The sequence below is a fragment of the Dendrobates tinctorius genome, unplaced genomic scaffold, assembly GCF_039654945.1.
Source record: "Dendrobates tinctorius isolate UK_male_01 unplaced genomic scaffold, ASM3965494v1 ptg000128l, whole genome shotgun sequence".
In the NCBI taxonomy this organism is placed as follows: Eukaryota; Metazoa; Chordata; class Amphibia; order Anura; family Dendrobatidae; genus Dendrobates; species Dendrobates tinctorius.
The window spans coordinates 6,390,810-6,410,109 of record NW_027361796.1 but is presented as its reverse complement, the minus strand read 5'-3'; the positions used below and the strand labels follow the sequence as shown (position 1 = coordinate 6,410,109).

At 48.6% G+C, this 19,300-nt stretch overlaps 1 long non-coding RNA gene across 2 annotated transcripts in view; it reads left to right on the top strand.

Annotated features, from left to right (window-relative positions):
* The window catches only part of LOC141047551 (uncharacterized), a 33,994-nt gene extending 16,720 nt beyond the window's left edge, over window positions 1-17,274 (top strand). Inside the window, exons 2-4 of one of the 2 annotated variants that reach the window (XR_012219829.1) lie at window positions 5,093-5,248; window positions 9,169-9,243; window positions 16,795-17,274. This is a non-coding gene — a long non-coding RNA (uncharacterized lncRNA). Of the gene's footprint in view, window positions 1-5,092; window positions 5,249-5,400; window positions 5,621-9,168; window positions 9,244-16,794 lie in introns of those variants that run through there. The other variant, XR_012219830.1, reaches the window with a different exon arrangement.
* The last annotated feature ends 2,026 nt before the right edge of the window (window positions 17,275-19,300 follow it).

The window sequence follows — 19,300 nt, the reverse complement described above, 5'->3', positions numbered from 1 at the left end:
CTGTTTATATATGCCACTGTGGTGGTATTGTCCGACAGGATCCTTACATGCTTCTGTTGGAGCTGCGGAAGGAAGTTGTATAGAGCATAGAACACTGCAGTCAGTTCTTTTAAATTAGATGAGTAATCACATTCCTCTTTACTCCACCTTCCCTGATAAAACCCATTCTCCATGTGGGCTCCCCAGCCCTGGGGACTGGCATCGGTGGTTACAATACAGGATGGAACTATAACCCATGGGACTCCTGAACATAAATGGTCATCGTCTAACCACCACTCTAGGGAAGTCAAGACTTCTTGTGACAGGGTTATTTTGCTCTGTAAACGACCACTATGTCGCTTATCCTCCTGGAGGATCTGGTGTTGTAGTGTACGGACATGGTACTGGGCCCACCGGACTGCCGGGGTGCAAGAATTTAGTGATCCTAATAGTGACATTGCTCCTCTTAAGGATACACGTGGTTTATCTATAGCTGCTTGTATTTTTTGTTTTGTGAGGATGATTTTTACCTGGGGTAGTAGACATCTCTGGGTCAAGGAATCTAGTTGAAATCCTAGAAATGTCTGGAGAGATTGCGGATCGAGTCTGGACTTTTGGATATTGATGATCCAGCCAAGGCTCTGAAAAGAGGAGACTGCGTCAGTCACGCGTTCAGTACATTGTTTGACTGAATTCCCAATTACTAGGAAGTCGTCTAGATATGGTACAATTAGTGTGTCCTTTTGGCGAAGGTAGGCCATCACTTCTGCCATCACCTTGGTAAATATTCTTGGTGCCGTGGAAAGCCCGAAGGGCATGGCCGCGTATTGGAAATGACGAATCCTGCCCTCGACTTCCACTGCGACTCTTAGGTATTTCTGGAATCTGTTGTGTATAGGGAGATGATAATAAGCATCTTTTAAATCAATCCCTGCCATTACGCAATTTGGGAAAAGAAGCTTTATAGTGGATCTAATCGATTCCATTTTGAACTTATAATTTTTTATAAATGAATTTAGCTTCTTTAAATTAATAATGGTTCTAAATGTACCGTCTGGTTTAGACACCAAAAACAGGGGAGAGTAAAAGCCTCTACCCTGTTGTTCCTCAGGGACGTCAACTAAAACTTTTTTAGCTAGCAGGACTCGAATCTCGTCTTCGAGAGCCTTTTGCTGAAGTGAGGAATTAAGGCGAGTTATAACAAAGAACTCATAGGGGATTCGAAGGAATTCAATCTTTATTCCTTCCTTGATTATATTCAAAATCCATGGGTTTAACGTAATTTGTTCCCATTTGGTAAAAAAAAATTTTAATCTGCCCCCAACCGGTGGGTCTAAACTTTTAATTTTTTTCTCTCCTATATGTTGGCCCTCTGAAGATGGTACCCTTCTGCTTTTCGTCTTTCGTGGCCCATATCGTTCTGTCCGATTGTCTTCTTCTCCCGAATGGCCGTCTTTTAAAGGTTTTCCTATAAAACGGAATGGGAGAATCACTGAAGGCCTTTTTCCTTTCTTTTGCCTTGGCGAGAATTTCGTCTAAGGCTTTTCCGAAGAGGAACTCACCCTCGCATGGGGTTGCACTAATTTTGGATTTTGATTGTGCATCCCCTTTCCAGCTTTTTATCCAAAGCGCGCGTCTGGCGTTATTCACCAGGGCTGCCGACCTTGCTGCAAGTCTTAGGGTGTCCGCTGAAGCGTCTGCCATAAAGGCAGCTGCCCCTCTTATCAACGGGATGGCTGCACGCAGTTTCTCCCTTGACACTCTTTGCTCAATCTGCTGGTCTAATTGATCTAGCCATACCAGCATTGACCTAGCAGTACATGTGCTGGCTATTGCGGGTTTGAATACCCCGGTGGTGGACTCCCAGGACCTTTTGAGCGAGGATTCAGCCTTTCGGTCCAATGGGTCTGCTAACAATCCTGCGTCCTCGACCGGGATCGAGGTTTGTTTGGAAGTGGAGGATATGACAGCGTCCACCTTTGGTATTTTAGACCATTTTAATAGATCTTCATCAGTGAACGGGTACTTCCGTTTTGAAGCGGATGGGAGAAAACCCCTCTGGTCGTGTTTTTCCCATTCCCTTTTGATGAGATCTTTAATTGCCGGTATTACTGGAAATGATCTCCTCTTTTTTTCTGCCAATCCCGCAAACATAATGTCCTGCGCGGTCTGGGCTCCCCTTTCCTCTTCACACCCCATAGTATTCCTAACCGCTTTTACCAGGTTATCTACGCTGTCCAGAGGAAAACATGCGCGTCCTTCCGCCTCCGAGGATGATGATGAGGACGTGGATGCGGAGCCTGAGTTTAACCCCTGTTCTTCCTCTGACTCTGAACTGACAATAACCTGTTTTCTATGCCTGGACTCTGCGGGAGTGCTGGCGCGGTTGATGGCTTGTATTTCCTCCCTAATTATGGCTCGGATATTCTGAGAAGATATCGTCGGCCCCTGCCTGGTCTCTTTCATGCATTGTTTGCAGAGTTTTTTGGGGTAGGAGTCAGGGAGAGGCTCTGAACATAATGCACATTCTTTATGTTTTGTTTTTCCTTTTTTCTTTGACTGAAACGGGAGGTCAAAGGTAAAGAGAGGGGGGAGGGGGGGGGGGGAGGAGAGGAGGTTAGCTTAATAGGTAGAGCATATGCTTTGCACACTCACCCAGTGAAGCTTAATACCGGTTCAGATGGCTGAGACGGTTTGGATCGGGTTTCTGCTGCCTCGCTCCTGCGGGCAGTCTCCGTCCTGGCGCTGCGGTCCCTGGTGGAGTTGCCCCCAGCTGAATCCCCTGCTGGGGTTTGCGACTCTGCGGGGGACGACATGTTCCAATGTTGCAGCGCTGTTTTATCTGTATCGTTGCCCCGGAAGTCGCCCTGTCACAGGGCGCATGCGCCGCGTCATCGCCATCTTACCCCGGAAGTTCAACCATTACTTCCGGGGTATGGGAGCGTCGGGCGCCGGCCTGCTCCCGCGCCACCGCTATTAACACACGCGGCTCGCGCGCACATGGCCTCACCATCCACGCTATACCCCCACCGATGGGAATGGGGGGGGGGGGGGGGGGGAGGAATCTCCCGGATGCCAGACCGGCGCGCTCCCTGGTAAGACCGGGCGGCCCTCCCCGGACCCGGCCATTACCACTATGCCACCAGACGAGGGGGGAGCCGTCAAACGGAGTCTCCCCCGACGCTGCCTCCGAACCGCAGCCCCTGCCGTTCCCGAAGAGACCGCACAGGCGGATGCATGGCCCAGGTAAGATCCTGCAGGATCCTGCTCCATTTGGAACAGGAAACCAAAACTGAGGAGGAAAGGCGGACCGCCCCTTTTATCTTTCCTGTAGGGTTTCCTGTTCCAAATGGGCGGATCCGATACCTCCAGTGGGTGCTGTCGTGGCGAAGAGTAAAATATATATATACACATAGAATGCATATATATTATATTATATATATATATGCGTGTATTCTATGTGTCTATTCTTTGGTTTCTGTTAGAAACCCTGTCATAGGACTCCATTATATGTCCATTTTGCAAGCCTGCGAGAAAATCTCGCCATACGGATGCTTACATGCGCAAAATACGCGACCACACCTTGATTACGGATGACATACGGAGCACTGTTTAGGGGCCATTCATCCGTATTTTGCGTCGGTTAGTTTGACCCCGGCCTAATAGTAATAAGCCGGCAGCAGAGCAATGTCACTATACCCGGTGTGCAGGAGGACTAGCGCCACCCTCTCAGATGACGCTACTGGTGTCTGTCAGGTATAGCGACACCACTCTCCTGCCAGCTTATTCCTATTAAGCTAAGCAGACAACAGACCGGACCATCTGCTCATCACACAGGGCGCTGGGTGAGACCCTGCACAAGGGGGACACTTGGGACAGAGAAGGGACCAGCCCCTGATACGACCTTCTCTGAAGACTCTTCGTTTCAGGGAGAAGGCAGATCCAAGGCTGTGACGATGACTGCGGACTCCCTGATGCTTCGTTTGAGTATCCCAGCATGCGCTGGTGATACTTGAACAAATCGTCATCAGAGAGGAAATGGAGAAAAAAAAAAATACAAAAGTATTTAGGAAACTTTTAAAGCAAGTATATTAGAAAATGGCTTAGGGAAAAATGCTTTGCTTTCGGACCACCCCATTTAAGTGAACGCCACACTGACAAAGAATAGGCTAGTAAAGGGACTTTGTCAGCATAGAATAACTGTTCAAACCAAGTACCGGTGCTTCACGGTGGGGTCAATGATTTCAATACACCTTCACATGTGCAGGTAGCAAGGTGGATTTAACCCCTTAGTGACCAAGCCAATTTTAACCTTCCGTTTAAAATCTGACCAGTGTCACTTTGTGATAACTCTGGAACTGCTCAATGGATCCCAGTGATTCTGAGACTGTTTTTTTTCATGACATGTACTTCATGATAGTAGTAAAAATTTGTTTGATGCGATTTGCATTTATATGTGAAAATATTGGAAATTTGGCAATTTTGAAAACTTCGCAATTTTCAAACCTTTAATTCTTACTCCCTTAAACCAGAAAGTTATGTGACCCAAAATAGCTGAGATATTCCATTTGCCATATGTCTACTTTACATCTGCATCATTTTTAAAATATATATTTTCTCTAATAAGCCCCCACGACAGCATACAGAAGGAGGATGTCATCTCATCCTAATAGGGACAGGAAACACAAGAGGTCAAATAGCCCCTCCTACCTCCATACCCCAGTGTTTTTTACTGTCCCTATAGGGATGAAGAGGTCATCCTCGGTTCTCTGTGCCGGCGGCAAACACCGTAAAATTTATCCCAGTTGGGCAGCAGGAGTTCGGTCGGCTTACCCTTCCTCTCCTTAGTGCTGCTCCTGTCTCCTCTGGACTCAGGACGTGTTTCCCCCCAGTCCGCACCTTCGGGTAAGGTCTGGGGGAGTTCTCAGGCAGGAGGCAACTCTGAGATCTCTGGGCCCATCTCCTCCCCCTGCTCCTGCTGATGGATCGCTGTGACATGAGGGAGGCGTTCTTCCGGCTTCCCTCTCTGCAAGCTATGCGATCCCGGCGGCTGGTAGTGACGTCAGACACCGGCCGTCATGGAGAAATTGTCACTTCCTGTTTTGTGTTCCAGGATGGAACGCAGTGGGAAATTTGAATGAAGAACCCAGGATGATTCCACCGGAGGATTCCACCATTTGGGAAGAGCGGGGGAGGAGCCCCTCAGGTTGGAGTGAGGTGCTGGTCCAGTCGCCCTATCAAAGGAGCCCCAGACAAAAGGTCAAGTGAGGTAGGACAAACTATGCTATCATGGAGTCTGATCCTTCCCGCTCTGCATCTGTGGAGCCCAGCGCTATTCTGATCCCTGTCAGTATTCAGGCATTGGGTCTCCACCAGGGTGCAGGTATGGATACTGAGAATCATTTCTACCTTCTCTTTTAGAGAGGCAAGGATCCTGCACCCAGGAGCAAATCCAATGTCACTAGCAAAAAATGTGCATTATGTGCCAAAAGACTCTCCTCCTCCCATGGCAAACCCCTATGTCAGAAGTGTATAGCTCTGAAGGAGGACCAGCCCTCCTATTAGAGGACATCAAAGGCATTGTACGTCAGGAGATACAAGCTTCCCTGGCATCTTTCTCCCAGCTAAGGCCGGTTTCACATTTGCGTAACAGGCCGCAGCGCCGGCCTGCGCACGGCCGCCACTAAGCCCCGCGCCCTGCCGCGCCTCCGCCGGTAGCTCCGCCTCTTGGCGCATGACGCTGCATGCGTCATGCGCCCCCTATCTTTATCACTGAGGACGCAGGCCGTGCGCAGTATGCGTTTTGGCAGCGCCTACGTCCTTTTGACGGTGCGCCAAACGCAACCTGTTGCAATTTGGTTGCGCTCGGCGCACCGTCAAAAGGACGCAGGCCCCGCCAAACGCATACTGCGCACGGCCTGCGTCCTCAGTGATAACGATAGGGGACGCATGCAGCGTCATGCGCCCAGAGGCAGAGCTACTGGTGGAGGCGGGGCTTAGCGGCGGCTGTGCGCAGGCCGACGCTGCGGCCTTTAACGCAAATGTGAAACCGGCTTAATACCGGCCCCTAGTGCTCCTCCAGTGGCAAAAAAGAGGAAAATTCAGCAGGAAGAGGATTTGGACTCCCAGGAGTCTGTCAGAAGAGTTCCAGGAAGAAGGTGAACTGCGTTCCGACCCGGATTCACAGGAGAAGAGGTATTACTTTTCTGAAGTGAACATGGAGGAGCTAATCACGGCGGTGAGAACAACCACGGAAGGCGAGGAAGAAAGACCAGCGCGTACGGTTCAAGAAGAGATGTTCGGAGGCCTCCGATCCAAAAAGAAGTTATTCTTCCCAAGACACAAGAACATCAGGGAGCTGGTGCTGAAGAGTGGGAGACTCCAGAGAAGAGACTGAGTATTCCTTCAGAGTTAAAAGAAATTCCCAGTTGATGACGAGACTGCAGGATGCTGGTCCAAGGTATCCAAGATGGACATTCAAGTTGCCCATGTAGCCAAAAAAACTACCTTGTCGTTTGAGGATTCCTCTCAGTTAAAAGTTCCTCTGGAGCGCAAAATGGAAGGTCTCCTCAGAAAATCTTGGGAAACATCAGTAGCCTTGCTAAACACAAATGCGGTCTCCACGTCAGTCGCTAGATCAATGTCTCACTGGTTGGGTCAGCTGGAAGAACACCTGGCAGCAGGAACCCCCAGAGAGGAGATCCTCACCTCACTTCCCCTTCTGCAAAATGCTACAGCCTTCCTGGCAGATGCCAGAGTAGCGGCTAGATCTGCAGCCCTAACCAAGGCTGGTTTCGCACTAGTGTTTGTGTGTGCAGCATAGACCTGCGTACTTCTTTCCAGCAGACAATCATCAAACTTCAGGGAATTAAATGCAGTGGAAGAAACCCTCAGAGCAACCAGGTCAATAATCCAGCGTACCCATGTAAAGATCTACTCAGACAATATGACCACGAGCTCACATCTTCGGCACCAGGGAAGTTAAAAGCACAAAGATCTGAAGGCCATATCGGCAAGCATATTCTCCTGGGCCGAGAAATGTCTTCTCTCGGTTTCACCTCTGCACATAAAGGGAACAGACAACAGATTCTGCTCAGGAAGTCTGCCAAAGGATGTTCACCCAGGGGATTGGAATCTGGATCCAGAAGTATTTGAGATGTTGGTTGAAAGATGGGGGTATCCAGAGGTCAACCTATTCGCAGACCATTGGAATGCAAAAGGGACCCGCTACTTCTCTCTAAATCCAGACAGCAGATGTCTAGGCATAGACTCCTTGGCTCACCAGTGGTAGTTCAGTCTAGCTTACGCCTTTCCTCTGATCTTCCTGTTACCAAGGACGATCCAGAAGATAAGAGACGAACAGACCAGGGTCATTCTAGTAGCACCACTTTGGCCAAAAAGATGCTGGTACGGCACCATATCCAGCATAAAGGTAGACGGTCCCCTGATCCTCCCACCACTCAGAAACCTCTTATACCAGGGACCAGTCTATCACCCGGACATAGATTTCGTCTGGCAGCTTGGCTTCTGAATTCCCAATCCTGAAAGCCAAAGGCCTGTCTGACAGAGTCCTCTGCACACTTCAGAAAAGCAGGAAACCAGTAACAAACGCAATATACCTGAAGACTTAAAAAACCTTTGTCATGGTATGCTCCACAGGTTCCAGACCCCCAAAGGCCGAATATCGTCTGGATTCTAGATTTTCTGCAGGATGGATTGGAGAAAGGACTCAGACCCAGTACCCTCAAAGTACAAGTGGCAGCATTTAGCTCTTACTTTGATCTGGCCCTGGCAGAACACCGGTGGTGAAAAGATTTATGACGGCAGCTACTCGACTTCGGCCAAGAACAATTAGTCTGGTGCCCCCTTGGGACCTCAATATCGTCCTAAAAGGATTAACGCTTCCACCGTTTGAACCTCTGGCGGAGATATTGTTAGACAAATTGTCCTGGAAAACGGCATTCCTGGTGGCAATTGCAACAGCCAGGAGAGTGGGGGAGTTACAGGCACTCTCAGTAGATGAACCATACCTAAAGATGGGGGAAGACCGACTAGTGTTCCGTTTGGACCCCTCCTTGCCAAAATTGGTTTCAGAATTCCACAAAAGCCAGGAAATAATACCTTCCTTTTGCCAGAACCCTAAAAACAAAAGAAGACTTCCACTCAATAGACGCAAGGGCCCCGTCACACATAGCGATCTCGCTAGCGAGATCGCTGCTGAGTCACAAGTTTTGTGACGCAACAGCGATCTCACCAGCGAGATCGCTGTGTGACAGCGATCAGCGACCGCCCCCCCTGCCGGTATCGCTGATCGCTGCAAGAAACCTCTGGACATTTCTTTCGTCGCTGATTTCCCGCTGGCCAGCACGCATCGCTGCATGTGACAGGCTGGAGACCAGCGATCAGCTGGTAACTAACGTACACATCGGGTATCCAAGGGACGCGCGTCCCTTAGATACCCGATGTGTACGTTAGTTACCAGCGCGCTGATGCAGGGAGCATCAGCATCGTGCGTCCCTTAGATACCCGATGTGTACGTTAGTTACCAGCTCCCTGCATCAGTGCTCTGGTAACTAACGAACACAGTGACGCCGCGCGCTCGGCGTCGCTGTGCTGATCGCTGGTGAAGCTGTCTGTGTGACAGCGTGGAGACTGGAGCACTGTTTGCTTCCGTGAGTGCTCTTACATTGTGCCGCTTTGCGTACTAGCTTGCGGTCCAATATGAGCACGTCACAGGAAGTGTTTTTCGCCCAGATCTGCGCATGCGCTGCCTTAGCTAAGGATTTACGTGGGATGAGTCATCCACTATTGTGATGCGCACGATCCTGATTGGTGCTAAGGGGTATTCACTGCCCGCTGCCTAGACACGCCCCCTGAAGAAGCCTGTGCAAAACGCACGTTGGGATGACGGAGGACACTCTACACTGCGTCACTAATGCCCTGTCATTTGAGGTAATATTATAGGCTCCCTTTTTTTTTTTTTTTTTTTTTTTTTTTTTTTTTTTAATATACTTGCATCAGTATTACCCTGGCTATTTAGATTAGTGCGTTCACTATAATGGCCATAATATTTTTTATGTATAGCCATATGGGTACATTGATTTATTTATAATTATTGTGGAGAAAGAGAAAAAGCAGGATGGCACTCACCGTTCATGTGAATAAAATCACTTTATTTCACATACACAGGACATCGGCATAGGAACGGGAGCAATGTGCTGGAAGACGGACAACTGCCGTTTCGCGCTCAATACGCTTAAACAGGTCAATAGGTCAAAGGGAATTTCCAGGTCCCTGTGCTGTGGCTCCTAGCCTTTATATCTGTGTATACTCTGGTCCCTGTGTCCTTGGCCCTGTACCTTGTCTCGTACTGTTACCCTGTCTGAACTCTGTCCTACCTCTGTCTGTCTCCTTGTCCATGGCTTCTTTCCCTGCTGTGTCTTTCCTTGTGTCCTCCCTGCCGGCCTGCACTCCGCACCCTTGCGGCTCGGCCTGCACTCGTACCTGCTCTTCCTGTGTGAACAGGTCTCTACCTCTTCCTCCATACACCATTCCTGCCTGTATCCATACCTGCACCTCCAGTGTGAACAGTTCCAATCTGCTCCATCATACTCCACTCCCTCATGTCTGTCCCAGTACCAGCACCCGCTGTATGAACAGGTCTCTACCTTTTCCTTCATACACCGCACCTGCCTGCCCCATGTCCCATCTGTGCTTGCCAGTCCTGTGTCTCAAGCTGTGCCCGCTTGCCAGAGTCTCAAAGCCGTGCCCATCTGTCCTGTGTCTCAAGCCGTGCCCGTCTGCCCTGTGTCTCAAGCCGTGCCCGTCTGCCCTGTGTCTTAATCCGTGTCCGTCTGTCCTGTGTCTCAAGCCGTGCCCGTCTGCCCTGTGTCTCAAGCCATGCCACCGTCTCCCCAAGTGGGATCAGCAGCCACAGCCAGACACCTCCCTGGAGTGGCAGCTGCCTGCCACACAAGCCTGACCTCACCATCAGAGGCTCCAACGAAAACCAAATCAGCTGTCATAGTCACGCCCCTTCCAGGGTAGTCTGGTTTGTGGCACAGTGGGGCAACAACCCCCTGGCTCGTTCCAACCTGCCAAGCCGCAAGTGTGACAAGTATCACTGTGCTTGATTGGCCAGCAAACTTGCTTGACCTTACCCCATAGAGAATCTATGGGGTATTGTCAAGAGGAAGATGAGACACCAGGCCCAACAATGCAGACGAGTTGACTGCTGCTACCTAAGCAATCTGGGCTTCCATAACACCTCAGCAGTGCCACAAGCTGATCGCCTCCAAGCCATGCCACATTGATGTAGTAATTGATGCAAAAGGAGCCCCGACCAAGTATTGAGTGTTTTTTCATAACATACATTTCAGTAGGCCAACATTTTGGACTTTAAAATCATTGCACAAAAAAAATTTCTCAATTCAAAAAACTACTTGCTCTTTATCTTCCTACTCCTACTGACTTCAGGGTACATCTCCCCCCAACCCTGGTCCACCATCCCCCAACCTCAACCCCTACCCTACCTCATATTGAAACCTTACTAACCTTATTAACATTTGTTGCACTCCATTTTTTTTTAATTTTTTTTTTTTTAATTGTGCCGTCTGGAATCCACGGTCTGTATGTAACAAACTTCCTTTCCTGCACAACTACTTTATGACCAACTCTCTTAATCTGTTGGCCCTCACTGAAACCTGTATTCAGGATTCTGACACCGTCTCCCCTGCTGCTATTCCACTTGGTGGCTTAAAATTCTCCCACTCCCAGAGACCTACAAACAGACTTGGTGGTGGAGTCGGCATACTCCTGTCCCCATAATGCACCTTCCAGGTCATTCTCCCCCCCCCCTCCAGTTCCATCACTCTCATTCCCTTCTTTTGAGGTCCACACCATCAGGCTCTTCTGTCCCCTCATAGTAGCGGTCATATATCGGCCCCAGGCTCACCCACCCAATTCCTTGACCATTTCTCAACCTGGCTAACGCACTTTCTGGCCTCAGAACTACCAATCCAAGACTTCAACATCCCCATTAACAGCTCCATTTCCACATCTGCATCCCAGCTTCTATCACTAACCACTTCTCTAGGCCTCTCACAGTTCTCAACCTCTGAGACACACAAGGACGGTAACACCCTTGACCTGGTCTTTGTCCGGCTCTGTTCAATCTCCTTTTTAGGTAGCTCAAAACATTCTCTCCTTCACGCTCACAATTCCTCGCCCACCCCAGCACACGCCTACCTACCGCACATTCAGAAATCTACATGCCAAAAACCCTCATACACTTTCAGATTCCCTACACTAATCACTGTCCCCAATATCCCCTTTTTCTTGTCCTGATCTGGCTGTACACCAGGACAATGACACTCTCAGAACCTTGACCAAGTAGCGCCCCTCACCCTCAGCACCTCCAAGCACAGAGTAAAAACAGCCCTGGCTCACATCGCAAACTCATTTCTCCAGCGACGCTCTAGGATTGCTGAATGCTTATGGAGGAAAACTCGCGCACCAGAAGACTTCACCCAGTTCAAATTTATGTTAAGAACCTAAAAAAATATTCAGAATTGAGAGTCCTCAGTGGTTGATACCTTTTAATGGCTAACTGAAAAGATGGTAACACATTGCAAGCTTTCGAGACTACTGAGGTCTCTTCATCAGGCATTGACTAATACAAAATCTGAAGAGTCACATATTTATGCACAACACAGCACAGAAAAAATGCAATAGATAAGACAAGTGATGTTGAAGCAAAACTATCATTATGGGAGAGGGAGAAACATAAATATTGGACCAGTTCATAGATAAGGAGTCTGGATGTTTTTTTTGTCCTCTGATTGGAGTCTCCTAATGTGTTGTGATGCCCCCACAAGGTCTTAGGAGCAAATTCCTTAATTGATGTAAAAAGACATAAATCCATGCGACACGTTCATTCCAGCATTGAGAGTGTCAAAGGTCATCATGAGCTTGAACTCCCAGACTCTTCTCTCTCTCTGAGATGTGAAGTTACTTTTCAATACCAGTAATTTCATATCCATGGTATTATGATCAGGCATACAAAAATGTTTTGCCACAGGTATATCCATTCTTTTTTCTCATTGTGTGACGATGAGAATTCATCCTTATTCTAAGCTTTTGCCCTGTCTCCCCCACACATACAGACCCCCAGTTGGACATTTAGTACAAATAATTAAGTACACTACATTAGATGTGATGCAGCTGAAAGTACCTGGTATCTTGTAGTCCTGATGTGAATTGGCGATCTTTATCTTGTTAAGAACCTATAAGAACCTTCCACCTTGCCAAACAGACCTACTACACCACCTTGATCTCATCACTATCTAACAACCCCAATAAACTTTTTGACACCTTTCACTCCCTCCTCAGGCTGAAAGCACAAGCCCCTATCACAAACATTTGTGCTGATGACCTGGCCTCCCGCTTTATAGAGAAAATAGATAGTATCCATCAGGAAATCCGCTCCCAGTCACCAGGTGCAGTGACTACCATCCCTCCCTGCATTTCCGCTGGCTCACTCTCCACATTTGTTCCCATCACAGAAGAAGTCTTCAGGCTCCTCTCTTCTTCTCATCTGACTACATGCACTAATGACCCCATTCCCTCACATCTCCTCCAGTCTCTCCAGTTGTTACAACTCTACAATCTTTAATATCTCCCTCTCCTCTGGCATTTTCCCATCCTCCTTCAAGCACTCTATCACTACTCCATTAAGAATGAAACCCGCTTTCAACGCATCCTGCACAAACTACACAAACTACAGACCAGTCTCCAATCTCCCCTTCATCTCTAAACTCTTGTAGTGCTTTGTCTACTCCCGCTTTACCCGTTACCTCTCCACTCATTCCCTCTTAGACCCTTCACAGTCCGGCTTCCGCCCCTTACATTCAACAGAAACTGCACTCACCAAGTGACCAATCACCTTCTGACAGCAAAATGTAATGGTGACCACTCTCTGCTCATTCTTCTCGACCTTTCTGCAGCTTTCGACACTGTTGACCACCGTCTTCTACTCTCTAGGCTCCAGTCACTAGGCATTAAGGACACTGCCCTCTCCTGGTTCTCTTCCTATCTTTCTGACCACTCCTTCAGTGTTTTGTTCGCTGGCTCCACTTCCTCTCCTCTTCATCTCACTGTTGGGGTACCTCAGGGCTCAGTCCTTGGCCCCCTTCTCTTCTCTCTCTACACGGTCCCAATTGGACAGACCATCAGCAGATTTGGCTTTCAGTACCATCTTTATGCTGATGACACACAATTATGCACGTCATCCCCTGACATTACCTCCGCTATACTACAGAACCCCCGAGTGACTGTCTGTCCGCAGTCTCCAACATCATGTCTGCTCTCTATCTGAAACTCAACCTCTCCAAAACTGAACTTCTTCTGCTCCCGCCATCTACTAACCTCCCCAAATCTGACATTTCTCTCTCCGTGGGTGGCACCATAATAGCACCCTGGCAGCAGGCACCCTGTATGGGTGTTAGATTTGACACCAATCTCTCCTTCACCTCCTGAATATAATATATGAGCACTCCCAGATGCCCGGATAACACCCGAGCATGCTCGAGTAAGACGTTATCCATGTTCGCCCATCACTAGTCGTTATATTGAAATTATTATTATTATTTATTTTTTTTTATCCCCAAATTTTCACAATGGATATTAGGTGAAAACGGACCTCATAATTTCTTATGCAATATTTCCCGAACGTAATGATGCCCCATATGTGGTCAAATCCTCTGCTTGGGCACATGGCAGAGCTAGGAAAGAAAAGGGTGCTATTTGGAATAAATTGTAAATGCCTAATTGCATTTGGAGAGCTCCTGACGTGCGAAAACAGCAGAAACCCACCATCATTTTGGAAACTACAACCCCTCAAGAAATTTAATCTAGGGGGGTACTGAGCATTTTTAACCCTTTAGTGACGGGGCCAATTTTTAAAATTCTGACCAATGTCACTTTATGTGGTAATAACTCTGGAACGCTACAACAAATCACTTTGATTTTGAGACTGTTTTTTCATGGCACATTATAATTTATGATAATGGTAAATTTAGGTTGATACGTTTTGTGTTTATTTATGAAAACTATCAGAAACCTGACAAAAATGTAAAAAAAATTGCAATTTTCAAACTTTGATTATCCCTTTAATCCAGAGAGTCATACCACACAAAAACATTAATAAATAACATTTCTCACATGCATGCTTTACAGCAGCACCATTTTTCACAATATATTGTAAAACCCGAAACGTGATACCATTTTAAAAACAGCACCCCCTGACATATTGAAAACTTCTGTCAGTTTATTAACCCTTCAGGTGCTTTTCAGGAATTAATGCAAACTGGTGTAGCAGGAATGAAAATGTTTACCACCTAAAAGTCGCTAAGGCTACTTTCACACTTGCATTTTTTTGCGCTGCGTGCGCAGTGCAAACGCACATAAAAAACCGCATCATGCATTTCTATACTTTTTTTTTTTATGTTTTTGCGCATGTTTTTTTTTTTTAAAAAATGCATGCATTTTTTTTGCGCTGACGTGCGCATTACCAGGCGCACGTCAGCGCTCCCATAGACGATAATGTGTTTTTGGGTGAATTTTGTGCGCTTTGCGTGTGCATGCGTTTTTTTTCAGACAGGTCGGACGCACAAAAAATGTAACAGGATGCATTTTGTGCGCCCAGGCGCACACTACAAAAAAAACGCATGCGCATACAAACGAGTACAAACACATGCCTACGCGCACCCATGTTAAGTATAGGGAAAAAACGCATGCTTTTTTGCGCAAAAACACAGCGCAAAACAATGCAAGTGTGAAACCAGCCTAACTTCTGAACTGATCGCTATCGCCAGGAGACTTTAAGGCCGCTATTTGGCCATGAAATGCTATGGCAAACATCAGGACCACACAATCATGATCTCGGTGTGTCAATTAGATTAAAGCAGAAGCCCCCACAATCTATTAACCATTTATTTGATGTAATCGCTTTTCACAGCAGATATGGACAGCTATAGTGTACAGTTGACAGCTGCTGGATTGTCACCTGTATGGGGATGATATTCTCTTATATCTCAGGTCAGTAAAAAGACATATTAGCTGTCATTAAGGGGTTAACCTACAAGTGATTCACAAAACTTTATAACATTTGGCTGTGAGAACAAAAAACAATTTTTTTTTTTTTTTTTTTTTTTTGCACTAAAATACTGTTTTAGCACCAAATTTATAATTTCCATGAGGAAACTGGACCACAATTTTTTTATGGAATTTCTCCAGAATGTGGCAGTACCCCATATGTGGTTGTACACTACTATTTTAGCTGAGTAGGGGCTGGCTTTGTACGGGATAAATAAGGGGTTTTATTACTAACATTTTGGGGTGCATAATAATTTTCGATCACTTCCAGAATAAGGCCTCTTTCACATATCCGTGTCTCCGGTACGTGTGGTGACAGTTTTCACACTGTGAGGTAGCGCTATCATTCACATAGGGGATCACTCGCTTGCAGCCACAAAAACCAGATCCGGCACGGGTTTTCCATAAAACAGTCATAGTCCCTTCGGTTTATTCAGCATCATAAACCATCACAGCAACAGAAAACAGCATATAATCAGCATAGCGTCCATTACAGAGTTCAGCGCTGTTATCCTGTAGTCATACAAGTTATGCACTGTTCAATGAGCAGGCTTTCTAGACACCAAGTTATCGCACCCTGTCAGGGTTTCCTCATGCTGCTTCACCATGCGGCACACGTTCATTCCCTCCAGGGAACTAACAGGCACACGTCGCCATTACTCAGTCACTTCACAGGCTGTTAGCCAGGAAGCCCCATCTCAGCAGGACCTTCCACACTGGACCAACCGGGTCACAGCATTCACCACATGTGACCTACCCTGGCCACCTTATACGGTCCGTAGCCACGCCCACTGGTTCACATGGCTATGACCTCATCACAGGTCCTTGAACCATTCACACACTTTATCGCAACGTTCTCAAACACACCCCCTGGGTGGGTTTGTAGGTACCTTGGCCTGCCCGTCTCCCCAGCTACCTGGAGACTCTCCCTGACACATTGACACAGCACTTCAGCAATATCACTGCTGATCAACACACACATCAGTCTCCATCTCAAGGCCACCCACCTTGAGATACATAACGGTCCTTCAGGATTCTGCCACTCATCCTCTCTCTTGGGACATGCACACAGTGCCCCCTATCGGACACAGGGGTCATTACACCACATACCTCCCCCTCTCTGTTCAAACCTGTGGGGTTGAACACACAGCATAACCCCAGGATCTCGAGACCGGGCACGCATTACACCTTGCCCCACAGGTCGAGAGAACCGTCTCCATCTGTCACACGTCCTCATCTCTGCGTTAGGCCTTCCCCCGCCCCCAGCGGTCAGAATATTGGCCTTGATCCTTGGCCCTCCTGTCACAGTCTGTCTGCGTCATCAGACACTGTTTAGTCACCACCCTCCTACAGTGCGCTTCGTCACCTGACATTTGTCCCACTGACCGGCTCTCCCGGTTGGTACGGTCATCAGTCTTAATCGGGCCTACTGTCTGGCCTGAGTCTGACCCATTCAGCGTCTCACAGGAACTAATGTCTCTCAGCCTCGTACGGCCCGTTGGACTGCCATTTGCTGACACTCTTTGGCCACCTGCCATGTCACTACTTGGGGGGAACCCTTCGGGTTCTTACATCTTGGGTTGGAGGCGGCCGCCTCCTGGTATTCCATACCTCTTTATTAATTCGCCGACGGTCCAGCCTCAACTGCTCAATTTCTTGCAGGTACCCCACTCGATACTCCAAGAGCATCCTAAAGTTTCTCAAGCTTTCTACGGAGCCAACCACCATGATGGGAATCCTACCCACTTCACTGGATACCTGGTCTTCATCCTCAGGAGGGATCCTCACCCTCACCACACCGGAGATATTGTCAAGGTCTTGCATTACCTTCCCGAGTCTTCCAACGATTCTCCCAATCAGAGCTTTGGGTACCGGAACCACATCTTTCCGCAAACCCAGCCTATCCATAGCCTCCTTCGCTAACTCTAGGCATCAAGCAGCTTTCATATTACTCCGCCTGACCAGCTGTTTGGCGTGGAGACATTTTAAATGCATCTCTTTCAGGACAGCTACCCAGTTTGCTTTATTTTCCCTGGCTGATATTATCACCAACTGCCGAGTCTCAGGTGCCCAGTGCACCTTATATACCTTGACTGCCACTTTGAAAGCCTCATCTGCACCTTCTCCGCCCAGGCTTCTTGCATGTCTCGATTACAGATTTGAAGGTCGTGGTCTTGCTCTCTTCTAGGACAGAAGACTCTGGCTTTACCACGGACACTTCCCTCACTACCGTTGGCCCGACCGGGTGACTGTCTTCTTCAGTTCGTTGCTCACCAACTTCACAAGATTTTCTCTCTTCCTGACCCTTTGCCACGATTGGTACTGGCAGTTCTGTCTTGTTGTCACTCGGGCCTGGCCGCTGTACATCTTCATCCAAGCTCTTCTCCCACAGAAGACCTCTTACAGTTTCTCTGAGCTCCACGACTTCTTTCTCGAGCTCCTCAACCCTGTGCTCGGTCGTTTATCTCAGGACTCTTTCCCGTTTCATATGTTCTTCCATCTCTTCCCTAAGGGTCTTGTTCACGTCTTGCCACGTTGACAGGTGACCTCTGAGCTCAGAGACTTCCTTCTCTAGCCCTTCTATTCTGTGCTCCCTTTCTCTCTGAGTCTGCGTCACCCCGACCTGCCGAGCAATCCCATCCAGTTACCCATTAACCATGCCAATACTCCAGCTGTCTTATCAACCAGGTCAACTTCAGTCCTGTCACGAGATGTCAGGTCCGTCCTTTGGGCAGACGTGCCCCTTCGTCCGGTCACATCTACCTCTGACCTCTCCACGTCAGGAGCCGTCACCGTCTTAGTATTGGTTAGCCTAACAGTAGGAACGTCTCCACCCTCCTGGCATATGTCATCAAACCTGGCAAAGTCCCGGCCCCACTCCAAGGCATACACTAAGTCTGATGGTATACTGCCACCTTGGCACTCACTGCCTCCGAGCCCCTCAAACATTACTCTGTCTACCGCATACAGTAGTTCACCGTGACCCCATGTTTACAGCGAACCTGAACCATTTTCTCAGTCAGACAGAAAGTGAGAGGAGTTCCTACCAGAGTCACCTGACTCTGAGTCCAACCTTCCCGAGATTCCTTCCCGGTGCAGCATCACGGTACACACTTGCGGCCAGTCATCACTCGGAAAGAATATCCCACATTCTGGAAACGACATACACGAACACTGCAGTTCCCCAGACTCGCCCACTGAGCCAACCAGTGCTGTCATTTCTTCAAACTCGGCCCCTTTCTGGACCACCAACCCACTTTGGGTCACCGCCTCCCTCTGGGACTCCACCCCTTTTGGGCTACCACCCCGGATTGGGCCACCGCCCCCTTCCGGGACTTCTCCATGTCCGCTATACCGGTCTTCTCAGACCACAGTTCACACCACACAGTTTATGTCTCTTACGATACCACACAAGTCCTTGTTGGCACCTCCACAGCTCCTGCTGTCACCGAACACCGAGACCACCGGCTGACGGTGTCATCTTCGTAACCCCGCCGAGTTACCGGAAGCCGCTTGTCCCCTTCGTAACCCCGCCGAGTTACAGGAAGCCTCTTGTCACATTCTTGACACAAAAACTCGCGTGTCCTGGCTGTGTGCTATTCAGGACATTCCGTCTCCGCCTGAGACCGTCCAACACCCAGGGCGCACCCAGGGCGCACCGCGTCCGATTCAGGGAGCGACCCTCCTCCCAGGGTCTCCCCACACACCGGCCTCACCAGGTCCAGGGGCTCGGCGAGTGCTCTTCAGGACATCTGTCTCCGCCTGAGACTGCCCAACACTCACGCCTCACCAGGTCCAAGGTCATACCACGTGCTCCAGGGAGACGACTCTTCTCCTAGAATCTCCCAACACTGACCCTCCAGGACCTTTCCTCACTGAACCCTCCAGGTACACTGTCTTACTCACTGACCCAGGTCAGTACCACACGAACACCCGTCCGTTACCGGTGTCTGCCACACAGGTCCTTGGGTACCTCTTCTCCACAGAGGCACCCTATCAATCACCAGTCTCTCTCTCTGACTCCTGTCAGCACATCACACGGCTTTCCAGACCGTCAGCCCACCTGGCTCAGCGTTGCCAGCACTGCAATATGTGCTGTTGGAAGCCGTTGCCCTTAGCAACCAAACTTTGCAGTCCTCTTCCGTTGCTCCAGCAACAAGGCTACAAC